At 37.1% G+C, this 7037-nt stretch overlaps 1 pseudogene; it reads right to left on the bottom strand.

The window, feature by feature from the left end:
• Positions 1 to 837: 837 nt before the first annotated feature.
• LOC115864270 (elongation factor 1-alpha 1 pseudogene) lies at positions 838 to 2433 on the bottom strand (annotated as a pseudogene).
• Between the last annotated feature and the right edge of the window lie 4604 nt (positions 2434 to 7037).

The following is a 7037-nucleotide window of genomic DNA, read 5'->3' as shown; positions in this document are numbered from 1 at the left end:
TTTTAAATTTTTATGTTTTGTCAATATGTAGTTCACAATCTGTATTTTATGTGTGATATTTTAAATCCAAAATCCATTTTATGATATTTATTAATTTGTATCTTGTATATAAATAAAATAAATGTGTATTAGTGAAATAGTTTAGGAATTTCAAAAATTTACTTATACCAAAACCACACAACTTATTATATGCAACACATGGCCATTAACATTACAGTTTTTGGCCTTTTTATAAGGTAGCTTACATAAAAAGAAAGTTGCTTATTACTTGTCTGTCCTAATCTATGAAGTGTTGTAATCAACAGACCCCATCCCATAGGTTTTCACTGTGTATTTAAAGCATACTTGATACCTCCCTTCATGAAAGGTGAACAAACCTGAAATTCCCACCTAGAAAAAAAATGTTAACTCAGAATTATCAAATCCTGAAGTTTAGGCAGATGGACACCAGAAATGGATTATGGGCAACTCTTAAATCATTCACCTAACTACATAGTATAGGAAGTTACAGTGTTGGCCGAAAGAAGACACAGGTTTCTCACTAAATTTTGTTTCAAAGGGTTTCAAAATTCTGTGACAGATTTTTGATCATGTTTTTATTAAAAAGTATTGATTTTAAAGACTAATAACTTAAAGTCACCACACACACACACACACACATAAACACACAAATGATTGACAAAATGTTCCTCTTTCCTTCTGAAGGTTTTTCAATGTATTGTTATTATTTCATTAACTAGTCATTTACTATTCAACTTAAATCGCCAGTTGATACAGACAGTTCTGAGATGGGTCTTCTACCTGCCACCCTAATCTTCTAGATTAGGGTGGCAGGTATTACGGATAGTATTCATCCTGAGCTTTCTGGGCAGACACGGTGACCTTGCCAGCTCCAGCAGCCTCCTTTTCCACTATTTTGATGACACCCACAGCAACTGCCCATCTCATGTCATGAACAGCAAAACGATCCAGAGGAGGATTATCAGAGAAGCTCTCAACACACATGGGCTTGCCAGGAACTATTTCTATGGTGGCAGCATCACCAGGTCTCAAAAATTGGGGGCCATCTTCCAGTTTCTCTCCAAATAGCAATCAATCTTTTCCTTCAGCTCAGCAAACCTGCAAGTAGTGTGAGCTGTGTGACATCCTGCACAGGTCCATAGCCAGCATTGATTTGCCCTGGGTGGTTCAGGATAATCACCTGAGGCTTGAAGTCAGCTGCTTCCATTGCTGTGTCACCGTTGCTGTCACCAGCCATATTGCCAGAATGAATATATTTGAGAGACACATTCTTGACATTGAAGCCCATATGGAAGAGCTTCACTCAAAACTTCATGGTGCATTTTAACAAACTTGACTTCAGTTGTAACATTGACTGGAGCATAGGTGACCACCATGCCTGGTTTGAGAACACCAGTCTCCACCTGTCCCACAGGGATAATACCAACATGAACAATTTTGTAGATGTCCTAGAGGACAGCCAAAGGGCTGATCAGTTAGATGAGTTGGTAGCAAAATGCAACCCAGAGCTTCAAGCAGCATGGTTCCATGGGCATTGCCATCTTTATGGGTTAATTTCGATCCCTTAAACCACGACAGTTTAGCATTTGGCTCCAGCACGCTGTCATCGTTTCAACCCAAAATTAACACAAATGCTACTATGTTAGGGTTGAGCCAATTTTTTAATGTAGGTGCTGAGATTTTTTTTTTTTTTTTTTTTTTTTTTTTTGCTGTACACGGGCCTCTCACTGTTGTGGCCTCTCCCGTTGTGGATCACAGGCTCCAGACGCGCAGGCTCAGAGGCCATGGCTCACGGGCCCAGCTGCTCTGCGGCATGTGGGATCTTCCCGGACCGGGGCACGAACCCATCTCCCCTGCATCGGCAGGCTGACTCTCAACCACTGCACCACCAGGGAAGCCCCGCTGACTTTTTAACAATATCCTTGTACAACTTCTGGCTGAAAGAATCTATTTTGTTAATATCAACATTTAGTTGTTTCATACCCAATGTGTAGGTCAGAAGGGCATGCTTCCAGGTCTGCTTGTTCTTGGATAAACCTGTTTCAAATTCACTAATACCAGCAGCAACAATCAAAACAGTACAATCAGCCTGTGATGTGCCTGTGATCATGTTTTTGATTAAGTCTCTGTGTCCTGGGGCATCAGTGAAGTTCAAATAATACTTTTAGGTATCAAATTCCCACAGGGAGATATCAATGGTGATATGACATTCATGTTCAGCCTTCAGTTTATCCAAGATGCAGGTATCCTTGAAGGAGCCATTTCCCATCTCAGCAGCATCCTTCTCAAACTTATTGATGGTTCTTTTGTTGATCCACCACATTTGTAGATCCGATGTCCAGCAGTGGTCTACTTGCCCCAATGTAAGTGTCCAACTATAATGATGTTGATATGAATTTTTTTCTTTCCCATTTTAGCTTAGATTTAGTGGTGATTTCACAACACCTGTCTGGTGATAAAATTGTTGTAAAAAAGCTGTGAAGGAAATCTTTACAATCTTGGATTCCACCCACAGTCTTCAAATGATATATGTAACACATGATTTTACACATAAACATGAAATTAGCTTTTACCTTGTCTGTGGCTGTTCAGTCTTATTACCTGAGAAGTCTGGAACCATGGTATTAAACTTGATCAAGAATATACTAAATAGTAGGACAACTTATCTGACAAATTATCCCCACAGAGGTCACCCTGTACTAGCTTACCTACATTGTTATTAAAAAAGCATAGATGTTATTTTTGTTTGTTTGTTTTTGTTTGTTTTTAGTTTATATAGCCTGGCTTTAGCTGCAAACTTAGTATCTCACACATATTTTGATGGTACATTTTAGTACTCTGCGTTGCCTTTATGCAGTCCTTTATGAGTCCTTTCCATATCCAGTCGTGTGTAACAGCTGCAGTTGATGATATGGGAAAGATAAATGAAATTGTCCTTTGATGCAAATTTGGCTCCTAGGCCATCCCTGGTTTGAGGTCACACAAGTCTATAAGAAGAGAATGTATGAATGAAACTAGTAGATCTAACAATAGCTAAGTTGGCTTTTTAAAAGGTGAAATTGATCAAGAATTCTGTATTTTGGATTGCTTGGGCTGTTTTAGTGAAAATAAAAGGAAGTTTTAAAAAAATCAATGGCTGCCAGAGATTCTCTTAAAAACGAAGAGACATGATTCCAAAGGGGAGTCAGGAAGACACACCACCCTTTGATACTAAGTAGAATTCTTCTTAGGCTTTAAAAATATTAAACATGCTAGTATATTTGTATTCATTGTGTGATGGTAACAAAGTATCCCCTAAATTTAGATCTTCAGCTCATTGTTATTCATGCTCTGATAAAAGCAACTCTAACTGTCTGGGCTCTTGCTGACCCTCCTGTTGAGGAGGGGTAGGATAATTTGAGGGAGGCTGTTAGCTCAGGTAAACCAAATGCGATTAAATTATGAGAAATATTTTAAATTATTTTGGAAAGAGAAAGCAAAACGAAAACACTGAATAACTTTAGTACAATTAAACCAGTGGGAGGGTTTGTATAGTTTACTTAAAATGAAATAAAGTTGGAGATAGATGAAGTAGTTATAAAAATTTTAATAGATTATAGTAAATACTAGGTGGTCTGGCTGGTCTATCAACTCCTTGGACTATGAAAATAACAGAAGAGAACATATTCACTTAATTTTTCCTAGCTTAAATGAATTTTTAAAATGTAATAATGACACAAATGTGAAAACTTTGGTCTCTTCAGGATAAGTGCTGATTAAAACGGTGTGAAAAAAAGAGAGAATTATGATTCTGAGAGATGGGCTGGTCAAAGTCTCTTGAGGAGCTAGGAGTAGAAGGGGCTGGAGAACCTTTTTATTGATATGGGTTAAATGGCCTGAGGGAGATAACTATCAGATACTAGTGCACAATGTCCTCTTATACCCAAGTTTGCTAATGAAGTTGCTAATTAAAGGTTAAAGGATGACCAACAAGGACCTAGTGTATAGCACAGGGAACTCTGCTTCATATCATGTAACAACCTAAATGGGAAATGAATTTGAAAAAGTATAAATACATGTATATATATATATATATATATATATATATATATATAAAACTGAATCACTTTGCTGTACACCTGCAACTAGCATAGCATTGTTAATCAACTATACTCTAATATAAAATAAAAAGTTTAAAAAAAAGAAGATAGGGGAGATAGAGGCTGTAAAAGGATTAAAGCAGAAAAAACACGTGAAAGTCTTGTGTAACTATTATGACAATCTTGCCTAGTATATTCAATTATTGTTTCCTTTTAATGTGGTAATTTTGTTTGCAATTAAACATGTTTAGTAAACACTAAATTCTTAAAAAATAAAATAAATAAAATAAAATAAAAGTTAAAGGATGATGAGTTTATGTTAGGGGATATGTTGATGCAATTCTGGAAGCTTATATACAAAAATATGACTCAAAGTAGAAATTTATAAATGGAAGTACTGTATACTAATGCATTCTCTACCAGAAAGTATTATAGGAATGGATGTGATGTCTGAACAGGGAATATTTTCCCCACTCCTAAAACATTGAGAAAAAGAAAGCCCTGAGAATCTGCTCTTCACTTGTTTTAATGTGGTGTCCTTGATGGAAAGCTTTAAAATTATCTAAACCCACTCAAGTGGCTAATTTAAAACATTATAGGATGTTTGGGTATCATCAAGAAAATTTGGCTTTATTTAAGGATGTTTCAGTTTCACCTGTATTAGTACCCCAAAAGTCTTGTTTAATATTCCAGTGTTATATGTGAGGAAAGCTGATGAATCCTGAAGTTTAATCATAGGCTAAAAGGGATTAAATAAAGTGTTGCCTTAATAGTATTCTATATCCAATATGGTCTTAACAGTTCAAACTGTGCAACGTGCTAAAAGAAATCCATATTCTGTGAACAATTTGGTTATTTTTCCCAGTTCCTTTTTCAAGAGGAAGCCAAAGTAATTTGTATACATATGGAGTGGAACCCAAAACATACTTACTGTACATTCACACAGATATATAGAGATCCTGCTGATTATTGGCAAAACCTGCTCTGAAGAGACTTAGATTTGACTAAGTGAAAAAAAATACCAAAAATTCAACATATCAATGATATGGTGTTGACAACTCAATCTGAAGATCAAATGGACTGAACTAAATGCTGGTTAATCTTATGATCAGAGGGTCGTAGATTAACACAGCTAAACTACAGAGACAGGAAATAAATGATAAGATTCTTAAAAATTACCTGGACCAGAGACACTAAAGATGTACCTTAAACAACCAAAAATAAGTTATTTTCTTTGCCAGCTCAAAGATGAAAGTAAAGCATGAAGATTGATTGAGTTGTTGGTTTCTGGAAAAATCACATATCACATCTGAGAATTTTATTAGTCCCTTTTTAGAGAAGTACTAGGGAAATAGATGATTTTTTTTTTTTTCCGGTACGCAGGCCCCTCACTGTTGCGGCCTCTCACGTTGCGGAGCACAGGCTCCAGATGCGCAGGCCAGCCCTGCATTCCATACCCCTTCCTCTCCCTGGGCTGAGTGAGCCAGAGCCGAATCAGCTGCACCTTTAATCCCCTCCAGTCTGGGAAAAGAACAGATGCCACAGGGTGACCTACATGCAGAAGCAGGGACTAAAGCAAAGCTGAACCCCAGGAGCTGTGTGATCACAGAAGAGAAAGGGAAATTTTTCCATGTGGCCTCAAGAGCATCAGATTAAATCTCCACAATCAACTTGATGTACCCTGCATCTGTGGAACATCTGAATAGACAACAAATCATCCCCAAATTGAGGCAGTGGAAATTGGGAGCAACTGTAGACTTGGGGTTTGCTGTATGTGACTGACTAGTTTCTAATTTTTATGTTATCATAGTATAGTTTTAGCACTTGCTATCATTGATGGATTTGTTCGTTGGTTTGGTTGCTCTCTTCCTTTTTTCTTTAGGATTATTATTATAACTTCAAAAATTTTTAATAACATTATTTTATTATATTCCATATGTATTTTTTATTTATTTATTTTTCTCCCTTTTTTTCTGAGCCATGTGGCTGACAGTGTCTTGGTGTTCCAGCCCACTGACAGGCCTTAGCCTATGAGGTGGGAGAGCCAAGTTAAGGACATTGGGCCACCAGATACCTCCTGGCCCTACATAATATCAATCAGTGAGAGCTCTCCCAGAGATCTTCATCTCAATGCTAGGACCCAGCTTGCTTCAATGACTAGCAAGCTCCAGTGTTGGACACTCCATGCCAAACAACTAGCAAGATAGGAACACAAAACTACCCATTAGCAGAGAGGCTGCCTAAAATCATAATAAGTTCACAGACACTCCAAAACACATGACTGGATGTGGTGTGCCCACCAAAAAGAACAGATCCAGCCTCATCCAACAGAAGACAGGCACAAATTCCTCCACCAGGAATCCTACACAACCCACTGAACCAACCTTACCTACTCAGGGCACACACCAAAAACAATGAGAACTATGAACCAGAAGCCTGAAAAAAGGAGACCCCCAAAACAGTAAGTTAAGCAAAATGAGAAGACAGAGAAATACACAGCAGATGAAGGAGCAAAGTAAAAACCCACCAGACCAAACAAATGAAGGGGAAATAGGTAGTCTAATTGAAAAATAATTCAGAGTAATGAGAGTAAAGATGATCAAAAATCTTGGAAATAGAATGGAGAAAATACAAGAAATGTTTAATAAGGATGTAGAAGAACTAAAGAGCAAACAAACAATGATGACTAAAACAATAAATGAAATTAAAAATTCTCTAGAAGCAATCAATAGCAGAATAACTGAGGCAGAACAACGGATAAGTGATCTGGAAGATAAAATAGTGGAAATAACAACTGTAGAGCAGAATAAAAGAAAAGATGATGAAAAGAATTGAGAACAGTCTCAGAGACCTCTAGAACAACATTAAACACACCAATATTCGAAATATAGGGGTCCCAGAAGAAGAAGAGAAAAAGAAAGCGACTGAGAAAATATT

The sequence above is a fragment of the Globicephala melas genome, chromosome 4, assembly GCF_963455315.2.
Source record: "Globicephala melas chromosome 4, mGloMel1.2, whole genome shotgun sequence".
Taxonomy (NCBI): Eukaryota; Metazoa; Chordata; class Mammalia; order Artiodactyla; family Delphinidae; genus Globicephala; species Globicephala melas.
Note: the sequence above shows the minus strand (reverse complement) of the source record. Positions and strands in the feature narration are given on the sequence as shown.